Source organism: Sus scrofa, chromosome 6, assembly GCF_054392235.1.
Source record: "Sus scrofa isolate SSC_HxYL_T2T_F1_AM1 chromosome 6, Sscrofa_HxYL_maternal_Yorkshire_Landrace_v2.0, whole genome shotgun sequence".
Taxonomy (NCBI): domain Eukaryota; kingdom Metazoa; phylum Chordata; class Mammalia; order Artiodactyla; family Suidae; genus Sus; species Sus scrofa.
Window position 1 is genome coordinate 68,417,373 of NC_139388.1, and position 19,935 is coordinate 68,437,307.

General features: G+C 49.4%; 1 protein-coding gene and 1 long non-coding RNA gene across 10 annotated transcripts in view; one reads left to right on the top strand and one right to left on the bottom strand.

Moving 5' to 3' along the window:
* Positions 1-19,935, bottom strand: part of GNB1 (G protein subunit beta 1) — an 85,429-nt gene that overhangs the window by 31,524 nt on the left and 33,970 nt on the right. The window contains exon 2 of one of the 9 annotated variants that reach the window (XM_021097492.2): positions 9,196-9,244. The exons of the other annotated variants lie outside the window; for them this stretch is intronic. The gene's annotated coding sequence lies outside the window, so the exon portion shown is untranslated. The remainder of the gene's footprint in view (positions 1-9,195; positions 9,245-19,935) is intronic. 9 annotated transcript variants of the gene reach the window in all.
* LOC146402528 (uncharacterized) lies at positions 1,992-12,323 on the top strand. Its single transcript, XR_014806951.1, has 2 exons — positions 1,992-4,094; positions 10,339-12,323. It is a non-coding gene; the product is annotated as an uncharacterized LOC146402528 (long non-coding RNA).

The window sequence follows — 19,935 nt, forward strand, 5'->3', positions numbered from 1 at the left end:
TCACCGTTACTCTGGTCTGCTTCCTGCACGAGGGCCTGGTGCTGGCTACGCCGCGGGGCTACAACACGAAGGAGACAGCGGGAAGGGTGCTGGAAGCCTCTCAGGGCACAGACTGCATGAAGTGCACCCTCCACAGAGCATCGGCCACACACACGTGCACACAATGCCACAGGAGGCAGCCCTGGAGCGCCAGCTGCCAGAGTGCCCAAGGTCACAAGCGGCCCCATGGAGCACCTGGCACCACACTGCGGGGTGGGGAGGAGATCTGCCCACCTGCTCAGCCACACCAACACCCACCACCTCCCCTCCAGGAGGAGGCAGCAGTTAGAGAAGAGAGGCTGCCTAACGAATTTAAACCAATTTCACCAGCATTTCTATTTTTTTCTCTTGCTCCCAAGCCCACGTTAACCTCGAAAATCCAAAGGGCGAAGTAAAGCAGTCTAGCCCTTGCCCCACAACTCACCACTTCAGCAGCACGAGGGGCAGCACAGGGCCCTACACCCAACATGTCCCCACGGGCCCCGCGGCTTAAAGGCACAGGCGGACACATTTAATAAAAGGAAGTATCTGAGGGAGTTCCCACTGTGGCTCAGTGGGTTAGGAACCCGACTAGTGTCCATGAGGACGCAGGTTCGATTCCTGGCCTCGCTCAGTGAGTTAAGGATCCAGCGTGGCTGTGGCTGTGGCATAGGCCGGCAACTGCAGCTCTGATTCTACCCCTAACCTAGGAACCTCCATAGGCCATGGGTGCCGCCCTACAAAGACAAAAAATAAGTAAATAAATAAACAATCTGATAGGAAGGAAGGAGATTACACAAACCTAGCAGAATCCTATAAATGTTATTCGGGCTGATGATTACATAACACTCTGCTTTATGTTTCAACATTCTCCTCATAAATGTTTCTGGAAGTCATTATTTCTTGGTCTGGCTCGACCACATTACCAGTACATAGATAGATACCCTGTCCTATCCCTTGGTTTCCAGACTTGGGAGCACAGGTCTGCACCCCACAGCAGATCAGGCTGTGTTCTGACACGGAGCACGCCACCCCCTCAGCCGGCTGTCTGTAAGAAAACTCCCAAATCTGTCTGAACTACTGGAATGGTTAACCTTAGAGGCTTACATGAAAAAAAAGTGATAAAAATCAGGAGTTCCCGTGGTGGCGAAAGGGAAACGAACCCGACTAGGAACCATGAGGCTGAAGTTCGACCCCTGGTCCGACTCAGTGGGTTAAGGATCTGGCATTGCCGTGAGCTGTGGTGTAGGTCGAAGATGTGGCTCAGATCCTGCACTGCTGTGGTCTAGGCCAGCAGCTGTAGCTCTGATTCAACACCTAGCCTGGGAACCTCCATATGCTGCAGGTGCAGCCCTAAAAAGCAAAAAAAAAAAAAAAAATCGACATTAAGTTTTGATGAAACATTACATCAGCTTCTAAGAAGCAGCAGCTTTCGGAATATTCAATGAAATGTAACTAGTGTTGGGGTGGGGGTGCTGGTCACACCTGCAGCACGCGGAAGTTCCTGGGCCAGGGATCGAACCCATGCTACAGCAGTGACCAAGCCACAGCAGTGACAACACCAGATTCTTACCCCACTGAGCCACCAGGGAAATCGAATATAACTAGTTTTGGGGTATTTTTGGGTTTTTGGCCACACCTATGGCATATGGAAGTTCCCAGACCAGGTATCAAATCCCAGGCACGGCTACAACCGATGTGACACCTGCAGCATCGCCAGATCCTTAACCTACTCTGTTGGGCCAGGGATCGAACCCATACCACCAGAGACAAGCCAGATCCTTAACCTGCTGGACCACAGTGGGAACTCCTCTAACTAGTTTTTGTACATGCAACCAGATGGTAATGGAAACTAAGATAGGAAACTAGATACGAACACAACTCTCAGGTGGCTCTGGTTAAAGTAGCCAGCACATTTTTGCACATTATTTGAAAAACGACATATGTATTACATTTTACTAGGACGCAGTAAGTTTTTTTTTTCTTTTTTTTTTTTTGGTCAGGCCTGTGGCACGCAGAAGTTCCGTGCCAGGGACTGAACCTGTGCCACAGCAGAGACAACACTGGATCCTTAACCCACTGAGCCACCAGGGAATTCCTAGGATGCAGTGATTTAAAATAGTCTGCCCCCAACATCTAAGACATCTCATGAGATTTTCCTGTTTCTCATTTTTAAAAAATTTTTTTGTCTTTCTGTCTTTTTTAGGGCTACACCCTCAGCATATGGAGGTTCCCTGGCTAGGGGTCAAATCAGAGCTGTAGCCGCTGGCTTACGCCACAGCCACAGCAACGCCAGATCTAAGCCATGTCTGCGGCCTACACCCGCAACCACATGGTTCCCAGTCGGATTCGTTTCCGCTGCACCACGACTGGAAGCGCATTTGAGAAGAACATGCAGGGCCCTCAATTTAGCAGTTCACTGTTAGACGACGCACACAGGAGACGGACGCCTCACAGTTTACCTCCGTCAGCAGGCAGTGCAATCTTCTCAATTTACTGTTTAGCCCCAATTTAAACACATCCCCTCAGGCATTAGGACAACTAAAACCTTTAATCATCCACACCAGAAGTAATTTTATACAACGATCACGTTAGTTCTGCAAATAGAAAAAAAGGGGGGGATACAAGATACAACTGATGCACCAAGTGAACTGCCCTGCTAGCCCTACCGCACATGCACCTCAAGGGCTGCACTGTCTGAGAAGAGTCAGGTGTGCGCAGAGAGCACTCCACCTCCTGGACTGCGGGGCGCCCAAGAGAGACGACGACTGCTCTGTGCTCCCTACACGGAGACGCAGCTGACCAAGCAGCCAGCCACAGCCACAGGCACGTTCCAGACCTGATCTACTTAAACCCATCCCTCCAAAGGCGCAGTTTGGTTTTACCCTCGTATGTAAGGTATTAATGGCTGCTATCCAATGTCACGTTGGAAAGTTACTATAAAGAATTTACATTTTAGGAGTTCCCGTTGTGGTTCAGCAGTAATGAACCCAACCAATATCCATGAGGATGCAGGTTCGACCCCTGGCCTCATCCATGGGTTAAGGATCCAGCGTCGTCACAAGCTGCAAGTGTGGGCCGGCAGCTGCAGCTCCCATTCAGCCCCTAACCTGGGAATCTCCAGGTGCTGCAGGTGCAGCCCTAAAAGCTAAGAAAAAAAAAAAAATTTACATTTTGGAACACCTTAACGATATGAGGATACGAGTACGTCTTGCACCTATTAAGAAAGACACTTGAACTAGAAGGGAACCTGAAATTCAGTCCACCTCACATTTCTAGCAAACAGAGCACCAAGGCAGACCTAGGAGAGCTGCCGGGGCTCTCAGCACTGGACCTCGAGGGCAAAGGAAGCCCAAGGCAGGCGGGGCTGGGGACCGGGGGATGGTTCAGGGAGGAAGCAGAGCCTGCTGCCCAGCTCCAGGCGGCTGCTCCCCAACAGGGAGTGAAAACCAGGGCCTATGCTACACAGCGCCCCACCTACGGGCCCTGGATCTGCCTCTTCAGTCTCCCCTCCTCCTGGTCAAAGGCCCACGCCTTCCACCAGCCCCTCCTACTCTGAATATGTGGCACCCTGGACCTGGCCCTCCCTGGTGAGCAGGGGAAACGCCGCCCTGTGCAGGTGCCCTACCCCCAGCAAGGTAAAGGCCAAGGTCTGTGATTTGAAAAGTGGGCCCAAGAGCAGAGACCCATAGGTACACACACCCTTGGGGACAGTGGGGAAAGAGGTCCCAGGGGCCAAGGCCTGACACCCGGTGAGCATAGCTGTCCCAAGCTGTTTCTCTGAAAACTGACTAACTACAGACAGCCTGCCGCTTGCGTCTCCCCAAAGCTACAGAAAATTGAGCATCACTCGTGCTCATCAACATATGCTAAATTCCCTGACTTTCACAAACAGCCCTGTGATTCTTCTAGACCCAACATACCCCCAAGCGGTCTGTGGTGGCAAAGAGGGCAGCCTGGCTGTGTTCCGACCAGGCCTGGAATCCAGGTTGAGCCCAGTAACCATAACGGTTTTCTTTTTTTTTTTTTTTTGGTCTTTTTGGTCTTTTTAGGGCTGCTTCCCGCGGCATATGGAGGTTCCCAGGCTAGGGGGTCAAATCAGAGCTGTAGCTGCTGGCCTACACCACAGCCACAGCCACGTCAGATCTGAGCTGCATCTGTGACCTACACCACAGCTCACTGCAATGCTGGGTCCTTAACCCACTGAGCAAGGGCAGGGCGCAACCTCATGGTTCCCAGTTGGATTCGTTGACCACTGCGCCACGACGGGAAGCGCTTTATTCGTTTCACTCACAGCTGTTTACTGAGCATCTGCTACGGGCAGAAGGTGCTGGGGTCCCCGTGCTCAGAGACCAGAGTCTCACGGAGGACGCATGGTGTTGGTCTCAAGAGCCGGCTCAAAAATCCCTAGGATTTCACCCCTTGGATCCCTAAGTGCCTCAAAATTATATAGAAGGTGACTCTCAATTTACCCCTGGGTTGTAGCTAATGAGGACCACTTGCTGTATGAAGTCACAGGTGTCCTCACCACCCCAGGAGGAAATCCAACCAATTGTCTACGCAGTAAGAAACATGAGGAAATGGAGTCACGAATGCCAAGGCCATGGTTCTGGTTCAGGCCTCCGGCAGAGTGAAGCAAGCAGGCTTCCTGAGCAATCCCTAACTCCACAAAAAGAAACTTCACTTCCTTAACCAATTGCTCTCACAGGTCACGCCATCAGGATAGCCTTCTCACAGCCGTGCCACGGAAGACGCCACCTGTACACAGCCTCTGACCTGGCCCGAGGGGAGGATGTTTCTCCGCCTATTGCAGCTGTTCCATCAGAGGCAAGAGATCTAGTTTCTTTCTCCACTTCTAGAAGGAGCATCTTAAAACTGCTTCCAGAAATAAAAATATATATTGGTACAACCACTAAGGAAAACAGTAAGTAAGGAGGTCCCTTACAAAACTAAAAATTGAACTACCACAAGACCCAGCAATCTAACTCCTGGGCATCTATCCAGAGAAAACTCTAATTCGAAAAGATACGTGGACCCCTGTTTTCACTGCAGCAGGGTTTACAATTGCCACGAGGTGGAAACCACTACGTGTCCACCGACAGATGAATGGAGACGTGGTGCATGTTTCCAATGGAATATTACTCAGCCTTAAAAAAGAGCAAAATCATGCCATTTGTAGCAACACGGATGGACTCAGAATGATCACACTAAGTGAAGTCAGTCAGACAAATACCATATGATGTCACTTACAGGCGGAGTCTGAAACACAACACAAATGAACTTCTTTACCAAGCAGAAAGAAACTCACAGATGTAGAGAACGAACCAAAGGGAGAAAGGGTGGGAGGGATAAAGCAGGTGTTTGGGGTGAGCAGATACATACTAGCAGGTACAAACGGAGGAAGAGTAAGGCCCTACTGTACGGCACAGCTAACTATACGCCATGTCCAACGTCCGGTAAAAAAGCATAAAGGAAAGAACACGAAAAAGAGGCTTTATATACACCATAAACTAACACAACACGGTATCAATTATACATCAATTAAGAAAAAGAAATTAGGAGTTCCTGCTGTGGCACAGGGAGTTAAGGATGTGGTGCTTCTGCAGCTGTGGTATAGGTCGAAACTGCAGCTCAGATTTGATCTCTGGCTCAGGAACCTCCTGATGCCACGGGTGCAGCCCAAAAAGAAAAACAATTGCAATGGCCACCCAACTAAATGCCATCAGCCCAGGTGAGCCTGCCATTGAGCGTTACGAGCATCGGGAGACCGAGCTCCTTGGTGGCTCAGCGGGTTAAGGACCCCTCATCATCACTGCTGTGGGCAGGTCACTGGCCCCAGAACTTCCCACACACAGTGTCTGTGCCTCGCAAACACAGGGCCCCATGCTTATTAACTCATCTGAGCGCCCACATATGTTAATTTTCCATTGGCCACATTAAAAAGGCAAAAAGAAGACAGTTAACATTAATTTTTATAATGTATTTATTTAATACAATATGCCAATATGTCCTTTCAACACGAAGAAAGTGAGGTATTTCGCATTCACCCGTCATCCTAGATTTTTCTAACCCCCTCAGGATGTGTGTACTTCATTTTTTTATTTTTATTTTTTGTCTTTTTAGAGCTGCACCTGAGGCACATGCAAGTTCCCAGGCTAGGGGTCCGATAGGAGCTGTAGCCGCTGGCCGACACCACAGCCACAGCAACACTGGATTCGAGCCTCGTCTGCGACCTACACCACAGCTCGCGGCAATGCCAGGTCCTTAACGCACTGAGCAAGGCCAAGGATCAAACCTGCGTCCTCATGGATGCCAGTCAGGTTCTTAACCACTGAGCAATCCAGGGCGTGTGTATCTGATAGTTCGGATTGGGCGAAAGCCTGATTTCAGGTACTCAACAGCCCCCAGGCCAGTGGCCAGCACAGCACGGAGCCCCCTTCATCTCCTCACTCTTGGCAGATCCTCAACGCGAGGCTGATCCACGTCGGCGTCTGCCTTGAACAGGAGCGAGGCTCTCCCCGCCCCAAACTGACCCTAGTCCCCACCCCCGCCACTTTCCCACCAGAGGCTGGCAGTCATTACAGTGGGAGGTCAGGAGGGACCTGCAAAGCGGCGGCTCAGGGAATGGAGGGGAAGACGGGGCTGACCCGGGGCCGGAGAGCAGGTCCCTGGTCGCCTTTCGCTCCGAACCCCAGGAAATGGCCAGTGACCGCTCCTCCCGAGTCCTTCTGCCCGGTGCACCGTGAAGAGCTACCGGCTCCTCTGTTCTGCTCTCTCTCCAGCTCACCTTCCAGTCTAGCCTGTAGCCTCCTCTTGCTCCAGGTTGAGCACAGAACCTAGTGCATATTAGCTGACCTTTCAAACTTGCTGAGGCCAAACACAAGTTCCACTTTAATCATTTCGCAACCAAACGACACATATAATGACGCTGTCTAGAAGCCGGTGGCACACACCCAGGAGAAAGGTCTCAACGGGAAAGGTGGCAGCTACTGGAATCACCCACACGCGAAGGAGGTGGCAACCGCCAGGCACCTGGGAGGCTACGTCCCCTCAGGTCTGGGGGGGATCCTGCCCTCTGCTGTACCCCTTGCTCTCCATTATGCAGAGACAATCTCTATACACTCGCTTCCTGCAAACTATGATGAACACTCCTGGGTTTCCCAGGTGCCTCTGCGAGTCCAGCAGCCAGAGCAGGACCTGCTGGTGGAGGCAGTGTGGCTGCACGCGGCTCGGGGAGCACAGCCGGGCTGCCGGTCCTGACTCTCATCACCGGTGGCTTCCACTGAACTGCAAAGCTCTCTCTGCCTCCCATTTTTGGTTTGGATGTGGAGAGAGTGACCATACCGACCTCAAGCGCAGGAGGACTCAATGAGAACCCACAGCAGGTCCTTAAATCATGACTAAACCACAGCAAGTGCCCACTAAAGAGAAATTGTTATAAAAGCATTAAAAGGATTTTCAACCTAAAATGATTTAAGTTACAGAAAACCTCCTCCTTCACCTGCCACATCTCCTAACCAAGCCCCTTGCACAAACCAAGGACACAAGCAACAGTGGCAACCAGTGTGTTGCAGGCGCGCTTCAGGCAGCGGTGGGACCCACTCACAGGAGAACTGCTCATTCAGGTTTCTATGTCTGTCTGTTTTTAGGCCATTCCTGCGACATGCGGAAGTTCCCGGGCCAGGATCAAACCTGCACCATGGCGGTGACCCAAGCTGCTGCAGTGACAATGACGGACCCTTAACTGCTGTGCCACAAGGGAACTCCCTGTAAAGTATTTTTAAAACTGAATGAACAGTTTTCTCTTTCTCTTGGGTAAACACCTGGGAGTGGACTGGTCGCATCATACATGATAAGCACATGCTTAACATGTTAAGAAACTGCCCAACCATTTGGACACTGCCGCACCACTTTCCCCAAGCCCTTCAGCGCCCGAGAGCCCAGCCCCTCGCACTCCTGTCTGCACTTGGTAAGGTCAGCCCTTTTCATTTCAGCCACCATGACAGGTATTTCGTGGTGTCTCGTGGTTTTAATGTGCATTTTCCTGATGGCTAATGATTCTGACCACCTTCTCATGTGCTCGTCTGCTCTCCTCTATATATTTCCTGGTGACGTGCCTGCTCAAATCATTTGCTTCTTTATTAGGTTTGTTTTCTTAATATCTAATTTTGAGAGTTCTTTACTTATTCTGGACATAAGTTATCTAAAAGACATGTGATCTGCTAATATTTTCTTCTAGTCTGTGGCCCGTCTTGTCATTCTCTTAAGTATCTTTTTTTTTTTTCTTTGTCTTTTTGCCTTTTCTAGGGCCATTCCCATGGCATATGGAGGTTCCCAGGCTAGGGGTCAAATGGGAGCTGTAGCCGCCGGCCTACACCACGGCCGCAGCAACACGGGACCCGAGCAGCGGTCTGAAAAGCAGACAGTTTTAAATGTGATGGAGTCCAACTCACAAGTTCTCCTTAACGGACTGTGTCTTTGACGTCATTAGGAAAGCCTTACCCAACGCCGGGCCACAACGGTTTTCTGTTTTCTCTTAGAGGTTTTCTAGTGTGAGGCTATCTATGTAGGTCCATGGTTCCTTTTAAATTACTTTCTGCCTACGGAGTCCAGTTCACCTTTTGCATCAAGCGTTCAAGTCCCTCATTCCTTCAGTTTAGTTTTGCTTTTTCATTTAAAATTATTTCAACCTAGAAAGAGTTGCAGAATAAACGAGGAACTATACCTTCCCCAGACGCACCACTAGCACTGGGACACACGGACTTCACTGCCCCCACGCCATACAAACACACCAGAATTTTCTCTGAATTGTGTGGTCTCAACCTGTACCTGTGCCGTCTGCTGGTATCCAACTAAGACCTGATGTGCAAGGGCTCCCCTGCCTTCTGCTACAGGAGGCCAGAGAAACACTGCTTCTGCTCAGAGTGTGGACAGCGACTCTGGGCCTCTCGCCCTTCAGGCCCAACACTAGATGAAGCCTTCTCTGGGCCTCTCGCCCTTCAGGCCCAACGCTAGATGAAGCCTTCTCTGGCTCAATCTGTTCTGAAAACCACCTCTGGGCTTAAAAGAGACAGATGGGCAAAACTTCAACAAAAACCAGGTGATTAAAAAAAGAAACCCTGAAGAAATCTAAACACTGTACTTTAAAAACCGATGAGTCAATGATGTCAAAATTACCTTAATTCAGAAGCGCTTCTGGTCTGGTCTCCAAAACATGCACAACTGTCTGCGACAGAGAAAAGGCTGTGTTTGTGTCGACTCAGGTCGTGGGGCACATCGTTCCATGTTTTCAAAGTGCGTAAACGCCCCCCACTCCCCCATCTCTACTTCTTGCCCCCAAATCACTTTCATACCCTACGTGTTAACCTAGTATTAAATTTTTCAGTGTGGAAAAGAAGGAGTCTGATCGCAGTTCCTTTTCAAAAAATCCTTTGAGGTGCCGCAGGGAAAATACCTTGAATTAAAACGTAAAGTTTCCAGGGGAAGGGGTATTTAGAAAGCTGTTATGAGAAAAATTACAGCAGCAACAGAAAAACCACTGCCAATTCAAGACATTGCTAAGAGTAACTTCACCCAGACTTTCCCACTTGGCTCCAAGAGGATCTCATCTGAATCTCAAAAAAGCCACTGGCTGTTTCTGAAGTGCAGGCAAGCCCACCTGGGCACACTTCCCACACATCCCTCTGGCCCACTCCAGGTGCCACGGGGCCGCCCAAAGCCCCCTTGTGTCCAGAAAGCCAGAGCAGCAGACGCCACAACCAAGCCTCTGTGCCTGCCTCTCGTCACACTGCAGCCAGCACAGAGACAGACTCAATTCTGAATTTCTTCCGAAATACCTGCTTGTTCTTTCCCAAAAACTAAGTTTCAATGCATTTAAAGATGTGTTGGTAACCTCTCCAAATTACACCACTTCTGGATGTTTCACAGGTGCCCACCTGTCTAGTGATTAATTCACTATCTGTTCTGTTTACAAACTCATGTGCACGCACCTGGATCTTGGGGTCAAGAGAGGCATTAACAAGCTGAAATGCCCCCCAATTGAACTGTGAACTCTTAAGGCATTTTTTTAAAAATAGTTTCACTTGGGGAGTTCCCGTCGTGGCGCAGTGGTTAACGAATCCGACTAGGAACCATGAGGTTGCGGGTTCGGTCCTTGCCCTTGCTCAGTGAGTTAACGATCTGGCGTTGTCGTGAGCTGTGGTGTAGGTTGCAGACGCGGCTCGGATCCCGCGTTGCTGTGGCTCTGGCGTAGGCCGGTGGCTACAGCTCCGATTGGACCCCTAGCCTGGGAACCTCCATATGCCGCGGGAGCGGCCCAAGAAATAGCAACAACAACAACAACAACAACAACAACAACAACAACAAAAAAATAGTTTCACTTGGGAATTATGCTGCTCAGGTTATAAGCAAGCACATACCTTTCTGGCAGTAAAACTGCGTGTGGAAGGACAATGGTTTGGTGGTTCCTCAAAAAGCTATCACGCAGAAGCACCATATGATCCTGCAATTCCCCTCATAGGTATATACACCCACAGGAAGCAAAACCAGGTCCTCAATACAGGCACGTTCACAGCAGCGCTACGCACAACAGCCCAAAAGTCCATCAACAGACGAATGGACAAAAAGTGGCACTTCCACACGAGGGAATATTATCCATCCACAAAAGAGAACGAAGTCCTGACACACTGAAAACATCATATACAACGTGAAGACGCCGGATGGCAAGGCCACGTGTCATACGATTTTATTTACGTGAAATATCCAGAACAGGCAAATCCAGAGACAGAACGCAGTGGTTGTCAGGGGCTCTGTATGCAATGAACAGCTGCTCAGTGGGTACATGGTCCTTCTCAGGTGATGAGAATGTTCTAGAATGAGGTAGAGGTGGTGACTGCACAACACTGGGAATGTACTAAAATGCCACTGAATTATTCACTTTAAAATGGCTTGGGGACGGAGTTCCCTTCGTGGCTCAGAGGTTAGCTGAGGATGCAGGTTTGATCCCTGGCCTCGCTCAGTGGGTTAAGGAGCTGGCGTTGCCGTGACCTGTGTGTAGGTGGCAGACACAGCTCGGATCCCGCATTGCTGTGGCTGTGGTGTAGGCTGGCAGCTGCAGCTCTGGTTCAACCCCTATCCTGGAAAGCACCATATGCCTCGGGTGCAGCTCTAAAAAAGAAAAAAAAAAAAGGAAAAAAGAAAATAGCTTGGGAGAGAGTTCCCTGGTTGCCTAGTGCTTAAGGATCCGGCCTTGTCACTGATGTGGCATGGGTTCGATCCCTGGCCTGGGAACTTTGCGCGTGCCATGGGTGTGGCCCACAAAAAAAAGTAAAGAAATAAATCTAAAAAACAAAACCAAACCAAACCCAAGAAACAAAGCCTACATTTTACAGAGCTACGCACCAACCACAGTCAAAAGGCAGTGTGGAAAGGGCCGTCGCGTGCTCAGCCTCCAGGCGGCGGAGCCGTGGGGAGGGGCAGCACCTGGCCACGGCATCAGGAGGAAAGCCGTCCTGGCAGCAGGCCCGGGGCGGGGGGATGCTCCCAGGTTACCAGAAGCCCAGCCGCGAGGGTGCTGCTGGGAGCGAGCGGGCAGGAGCGCGGGGGGCACGAGTACACCCCGAGTTCCTCCTCGTTTATCCTTCTTAGAAAGCCACCCATTTAGAAGGAGAAGTTGGAGAAGGACACGGACGTGAAATTCAAGAAAAAGGTTCCACCGTTTATAGACCAATTTTTAGTCAAATTAAAATATGTAAAATGAAATTCAAATCATAGATTTGTCAGAGTAAATACAACTGTATCACCAATTAATGAGCAAAGCAAACATTTCTAACATTCCACATAAACACCACCTTACCCACCCCGAACACCTTCCTTGGCCGGGGCAGCCCCGGGAGGGAGGGTGTGAGCCCTGCTCCCGCCCCTCATCCTCCGTGGACGGCGCTACCCAGGTGTACGCAAAGCTTCCAGACCATTCCCCCACAGCGCGGCCCGCCGTCCCCAGCACTGCCTCAGGCTGCCTCTGGCCACACTGCACAGGTCTTCCAAGGCCACCCGATAACCCCGGCTGATCTGAAGTCATGTGGGGTCGAACCCCTCAACATCCATTCCCTCAACACGTACACTTCCTGCCTGTAATGAGACCGTCTGCTGGATGCTAAAACGCAAGTCAACACAGGCAGGTACGGCGAGTTGCCCGCATGGGTCTTACAGTACTGCGGAGAAAGCATGAAAGATTATTCTGCGAGGTACAGAGAGAAAGAGAAAGGGCTGCACTAATACAAACTAACAGTGAAAATTGAGAAGGGCTGGTTTCAGGAGTTCCCTTGTGGCACAGTGAGTTAAGGATGAGGCACTGTCACTGCAGTGGCCTGGGTCGCTGTTGTGGCGCAGGTTCGATCCCTGGCCCAGAAACTTCCACATGCCAGGAGTGAGGTCAAATAAATAAATAAATAAATAAAAGGAGAGCTGGTTTCAAAAAAAAAAAAAAAAAAAAAAAAGGAGTTCCCTGGTGGCTCAGCAGGTTAAAGCTCTAGCAGCACTGTCACCACTATGGCTCGAATCTGATCACTGGTCCCGGAACTTCTACATGCCACAGGTATGGCCAAAAAAAAAAAAAAAAAAAAAAAAAAAAAAAAAAAAAAAAAAAAAAAGACAAGAAAAGAAAAAGAAAAAAGAAAAGAAGGGCTAGTTTCTCTAACCCTCCAGTTACAAACTGAGTAAGGCGTGGGGAGGTAACACCCAGCACAAGGAATGTGGCCCTGAGCACCTCAGTCACCAGGATCAGTTCCTAACAAATGACACAAGCGGCCTCACAACACCAACACCCGAAACTAGCAACAGTGGCCGCCCACCCCACGGCACTTAAAAAAGAGGGCGGGCTTCGCAGAGGCCTGCGGGATACAGGCCAGGTCCCGGAAACACATGCAGGACGGGACTCTGGGGCTCAGGGAGGAGAGGCTGAGGCAGGGCCTGAGAGGGAAAGGCGAGGACCCCCACCAGCCTCACGCCCCACCTCCCAGTCCAGAGCACAGAGGCCACGCTGTGGTGCAACGAAGCCTTTCTTGGTGCCTGTGGGCACCACGCATCCCCTGCCAAGGTGCCCAAGAGCCAGGTGGTTCCACGCCCATGGTTCCGTGAGGCTAAAATCCTTCGAGCAGATTTCCAAAGATGCGACTGCTACCATCCTGTCCAAGATCAGGCACTTGAGGCTCCTGTGCGAAGAAGTGAGCCTGTTGGGACGCCGCACAGTTGTTAACTTAGCAGCAGTCCAGATGGCGGCGATGAGCTGCTTTGTCCACAGGCACATCCTAGCACGTCACGCAGCTTCAAGGATCAAATACTAGTATTTCTATGAACAGTGTCTCTCCAGTATTTTTCAAAATCTAAAAAGTGAATCATCTGGAGTTCCCATCGTGGCGCAGTGGTCAATGAATCCGACTAGGAACCATGAGGTTGCGGGTTCAATCCCTGGCCTTGCTCAGTGAGTGGGTTAAGGATCCAGCATTGCCATGAGCTGTGCTGTGGGTCACAGGCGCGGCTCAGATCCCGCGGTGCTAGGGCTGTGGTGTAGGCCGGCGGCTACAGCTCCAATTAGACCCCTAGCCTGGGAACCTCCACATGCCACGGGAGCGGCCCTAGAAACGACAAAAAGACAAAAAATAAAATAAAAATGATAAAAAATAAAAATGAAATAAAAAGTGAATCCTCTGGAGAAATCCCTAGAGAATTCCTTTCCTGGTGGCATTAAAATTTCACATCGAGCAAAGGTTCACTATCAGGAAGGATCCCTACAGCCACATAACCCAAGACCCTGCTCAGTGTAACGAGTCACACTTTGTGTCACAAGCTTGAAGCCGTGTGATGACAAGTCCTCCTGGGGGTGCTACACGTGTGTGACACAGGCACCACTTTATCTTTCAACACCCTGAAAAGGGCTGAATTCCAGAGCACATCCCATCCTAAGAGTCGTGCAAGAAGACGGGGGGCTTCTAAGAGACAAAGGAAACTCGCTTCCGAGCAACTCGCCAGTGCGGGCAGGTGCCGAAGAGGTGGCGTGTGGAATGGCAATGGGGGGGGTCCCCTCACCAAGGTTAGTAAATCTGAGGGTAAAAGGAGTAATGATTGCCTGAGCAGGTTAGGGTCACTGAAGCAGCTCGGGTCACCGCTGTGGCGCCGTTCTGACCCCTAGCTGGAGGACTTCCGCATGACGTAGGTGTGGCCCCCAAAAAGAAAAAAAAGGAATGATAACTAGAATATATCTTATTGGTAAAAAAAAAAAAAAAGGAACACACAAGTATACAGTAGCATTCAAGTAATAAATACAGACGGCAGAAACCAAGAGGAACACGAGCAAACGTAGAAGGAATGGCCACCTCCGAAAACCGCTGTGTGGGGGCCTCTAGAGGAGTCACAGACCAGGCAAAGCCCACCCACCAGTGCCGAAGTCAACGGGAGCAAGTGTGTGATGTGGCGAGAGGCCGAAAGCATCACACACAGATCACTTATTTATAAAAAGGAAAATTTGGGCGTGCCTGCTGTGGTGTAGTGGGTTAAGGACCTGGTGGATGTCGCAGCTGCAGTTCGGCTTCAATCCCTGGCCAGGGAACTTCCATAGGGCGCAGGTGTGGCCAAAAAAGGAAAATGTATTACAATGAAGAGATCTGGGAGTTTCCTGGCAGCACAGTGAGTGAAGGGTCTGGTGCTGTCACTAATGTGGCTATGTAGGTTTGATTCCCAGCCTGGCAACTTCCAGATGCAAGGGGCATGGTCAAAAAGAAAAAGAAAGATCCGGTGGACACCACTTAAATCAAGTGATGAAATGTAGTATTATCAATAATGGAACAAACTGGAGTTCCTGTCACAGTGCAGCAGAAACGAATCCGACTAAGAACCATGAGGTTGCGGGTTCGATCCCTGGCCTGGCTCAGTGGGTTAAGGATCCAGCGTTGTCATGAGCTGTGGTGTAGGTCGCAGACGCAGCTCAGATCCCGTGTTGCTGTGGCTCTGGTGTAGGCTGGCGGCTACAGCTCTAATTAGACCCCTAGCCCGGCAACCTCCATATGCTGTGGGAGCGGCCCTAAAAAGACAAAAAACAAGGAACAAACCAGTGCTGGGTACCTCATGATATGATGAAATGGGCAGTACAGGTCACCCTCGAGTATTGCCTGCATCCAATCACGAGGAAATCTTTCAAAGTGCACAACGTGGGACAGTGTGAGATGGCAACGTGAGGACAACGAAGGCGGGAAGACTGCTCAAGACACGGGGACCCTCTGGAGACACGACAACAAAATGCACACCCTGGCTCTGAACAAGGGGCACGTTATACAGCAGAAACTAATCAACGTGTAAATCACCTATACTTCAATGAAACTTTAAAAATAGAAAAAAATAAAATCATTTCAAAATAAAACTCTTAAAGAAAAAAGTAGGCAATAAAAACAAGAAAAGGGCATGAGGGAGTTCCCGTCGTGGCGCAGTGGTTAACGAATCCAACTAGGAACCATGAGGTTGCGGGTTCCGTCCCTGCCCTTGCTCAGTGGGTTAACAATCCGGCATTGCCGTGAGCTGTGGTGTAGGTTGCAGACGTGGCTCGGATCCTGCGTTGCTGTGCCTCTGGCGTAGGCCGGTGGCTACAGCTCCGATTCAACCCCTAGCCTGGGAACCTCCATATGCCGCGGGAGCGGCCCAAGAAATAGCAACAACAACAACAACAACAACAAAAGACAAAAAGACAAAAGGCAAAAAAAAAAAAAAAAAAAAAAAAAAGGGCATGAGGACATTCTGAAGAAAACTGAAGGAATACAAATAAGGACTTGGCTCAGGCCCCACGGAATCACTGCTAAGGTCCAGGGACAATGAGGCGCCTGTGCCTGTGCGGGTCCGGAAGGTCCTGGTTCCCAAGCGCATGCTGGCGCTGCAGGAGCAACGTGTCAGGAGACCTACCACAACCCAGGGATGGACCCAGAAGCACACGCAGAGGGAGAGCGTGGCCCCAGGAGGCTGCAAAGGGCTGACCCTGGTGGAAGGCACAGAACGTTCCCCGATATACTCTCAGCCGCCTGTGGCTTCGAAAGTTATTACATATGGAAGGATTTGCTTTTTTTTTTTTTGGTCTTTTTGCCATTTTCTTGGGCCGCTCCCGCGGCATATGGAGGTTCCCAGGCCAGGGGTCCAATCGGAGCTGTAGCCACTGGCCTACGCCAGAGCCACAGCAACACAGGAGCTGAGCCGAATCTGTGACCTACACCACAGCTCACGGCAACGCCGGATCCTTAACCCACTGAGCAAGGGCAGGGATCGAACCCGCAACCTCATGGTTCCTAGTTGGATTCGTTAACCACTGCGCCACGACAGGAACTCCTGCTTTTTCTTTTTAAGGCCACACCCACGGCCATGGAAGTTTCCAGCTAGGAGTCGAATTGGAGCAGCCGCCTCCACCACAGCCACAGCAATTCGGGATCCAAGCCATATCTGCAAACCTACACAGGAGCTCACGGCAACACCGGATCCTTAACCCCCTGAGCAAGACCAGGCCAGGGATCCCATCCGTGCCCTCAAGGAAACGAGTCGAGTTCGTTACTGTGGAGCCACGACAGAAACTCCTGGAACCCCTGCTTTTTAAGAGTGTACTTTTAAAAACAGGTGAATTTTTAAATTTTTTTAGGGCCACACCCACAGCATATGGAAGTTCCCAAGCTAGGGGTCAAATCTGAGCTGTAGCTGCCAGCCTACACCCCAGCCACAGCAACTTGGGACACCAGCCGTGTCTGCGGGTTACACCACAGCTCATAGCAACACTGGATCCTTAACACACGGAGCGAGGCCAGTGAGTGACTGAACCGTGTCCTCATGGATATGAGTCAGGTTCGTTTCCGCTGAGCCACGACGGGAACTCCAAAACTGATGAATTTTTAACTTTCATATTTAATTAATTTTTATTCATTTTAAGTGTTTCATTTTTCTCAGGCTGGTTAGAGGTTTATCAATTTGATTTTTTCAAAAGACCAACTTTCAGTTTCACTGATTTTCTTTACTGTGTTTGTTTTCAATTCTGTGAAATTCTGCCCTTATTTTCATTATTTTCTTCTTTCTGCTTGTTTCGAAATCAATCTTCTTTTAAAAGTTTCTTAAGGCAGAAGCTTAGATTGTTGAGATCTCTTTTGTTTTCTGTAGCAAGCATTTAATTCTATTAACTTCTCTATTATAAGCACGACTTTGATTATGCCCCACAAATGTTGATATGCTTTGCTTTCACTTTCAAGTTAAAATATTTTCAGAGTTCCCTGGTGGGCCTAGTGCCTAAGGATCTGGCAGCCCTGTCACTGCATCAGCTTGGGTCACTGCTATGGCAAAAACAAAACAAAACCTTGTTTTCTTTTCCTTTATGTTATCATCTTTGTTTAATTTTCAAGTATTTGGGGGCTTTCCAGAGAGTGTTCTCTTCCAATTTACCTCGGCTGCAATCACAGCTACAGTGACGCCCTAACCGTTCCAACTTCTGGGTCATCTTCGAGTCGGCTTCCACTGATTCCTTCCTTGTTTTTGTTCCCCTGCACCTGCATGTGTGACTTCTCGGGCCAGGGATCAAACCCTGGCCAGAGCAGTGATCTAAACCACAGAAGTGCCGACATCAGATTCTTAACCCGCTGCACCACAAGAGAACTCCTAATTCCTTATCTATTAACAACAGACCACTTTTTGTGTATCTCATGATTTTTCACTGTTGACCAGACAAGGACAACAGAAACAGTATCTCTGGCTAGAGAAAGTATGCAAAGTTAAGCCAATCTTTAGTCGAATTCCACGTGGGTTTTGTAATCTTCAGCCACAGGCTCCGAATATTTTTAATGGTAAACCCCTGTAACCTTCACAATACCAAAATACTTTGCTCAAAAATTACTGGCCAAAGAAGTGTACTCCCCTCAAACCTGCTGCAAGCCAGAATCAAAGCAGAAAAGCAAGCCATCCCACTTCTGCTCAAAATTCAGACTCAGGAAGATGAAAACAAATTTGCAGGCTGCCTCAGCTTGAGGATGAGCCTTTACTTTATTTGGGCAGAAAGGGAGATGTTTGTTAAACTGAAAAGAGCCAACCTACTGCAACAGGACACACAAAGGACTCCCCCAGAGAGGATGTTCTGCCGCACGTGTGCGCACGGATCTTGACCCGAAGGCACACCTTGCCCCAGAGCCGCAGAGGCTCCGCACCCATTTCCCAGAAGGCCTCACTTCCACTGTGTCCAGAGGTTCCTCAAGGAATATCTGCAGGTGCTACACTGGATGTTCTGTACAAAACTTGCATTTGCTGTGGAACACTGCCAGCCAGACTTCCAGCGTCACACCACGCAATGACCTCACACGGATGCATCAAAAATCTCACATTTGCACCATTTCTTTCTCAAGTACATTAAAATGGCAGAGCTCCCTGGTGGTTCAGCAGATTAAGGATACGGCATTGTCACTGCTGTGGCTCAGTGTCATTGCAGTGGCGTGGGTTCGAGCCCTGGCCCCAGAAGTTCTGCATGCCGCAGATATGGCCACAAAAGAAAAGAAAAAACAAAGAACATTCTGGGGTTGCAGTTTTGACCATCCAAGTATGGGCTGAGCCCAGCTCCACAGCAAGGTCTGCCAGGGATAGGAGAGGCACAGGTGAGCTCTCGTGACAGCTCCCACACTGGACAGTCTGGGCTAACCCCGGGCGCTGAAGAGTACATTTCTAACTACGTTCAGTTGCTTTTCTTTTTTTCTTTTTTTCAATGGCCACACTCGAGGCATATGGAGGTTCCTGAGTCAGGGATCAAACCTGAGCCACATGGAGTTCCCGACGTGACTTAGCAGTAATGAACCTGACTAGTATCCATAAGAACACGGGTTCAATCCCTAGCCTCACTCAGTGGGTTAAAGATCCAGCATTGCTGTGAGCTGTGCTGTAGGTCACAGATGTGGCTCAGGTCCTGTGTTGTTGTGGCTGTGGCACAGGGCAGCAGCCACAACTCCGATTCAACCCCTAGCCTGGGAACTTCCACACGCCACAGGCATGGCCCTAAAAAAAAATTTTTTTAAATTAAAAAAATAAAAAAAAAATTTGAGCCACGGCTGCAGCAATGCCGAATCTTTAACCCACCGCACCACAGCAGGAACTCCTGTATTTCTTAATTATCCTGTATTTTCTTGGGTTTATTAAAAGGTTTTAAAAAAAAAAAAAAAAAAAAAAAAACTTCACTGTTGGGGGAAATTCCTTATTTTTCGCAGAAGTGAGGTTAACTACGCAAGAGGACTTGAAAAGATCTCCAATTTTCTCCCAACTTAGGTTTGGCTAGGTGAGTAGCTCAAATTTTGTAAAAAAAACACCACCATCAAGCACAGTGGTAACTAGTGAACATTTCATATGGTTTTTGGAGGAAGAACTAGGGAAATAAAGCCAGGTATACATCAACACGGAAAAATGAATAAAAACAGTACTATGCTCAGAGCCCGTTAAAATTCAACACAGCAATAAGGAGGCACAGCTAAAACACCGCCTCCTTATAGCATTGGTAATTTCCTCCTAGAAGCAGCTAAGTTCCCAGACTGAAAGGATGCACCAAGGCCCTGGCATGACAAATGCAGAGACTTGTGTGAAGATGCACTGTACTTCAGAGCACCAGAGGCAAAGGTCAAATCCTGAATTTCCTGATGAAAAAACCTGGTGATACACAAAGGATCAAGAGTCAACGGAATCTGATTTTTCAACAGCAACACTGGAAACTGGAAGAAAACAGAGCGATGCCTTGATTGAACTAACTCCAAACTAGAATTGCATACTTGAAATTATCAAGTCTAAGGTCCGAATACAGACGGATAAAGTCTAGGAAGCTACCAGAGGGTATTCTCCCCCAAGAGGGGAAAAGGAAAGAAACATCACATCTGGAAGTCA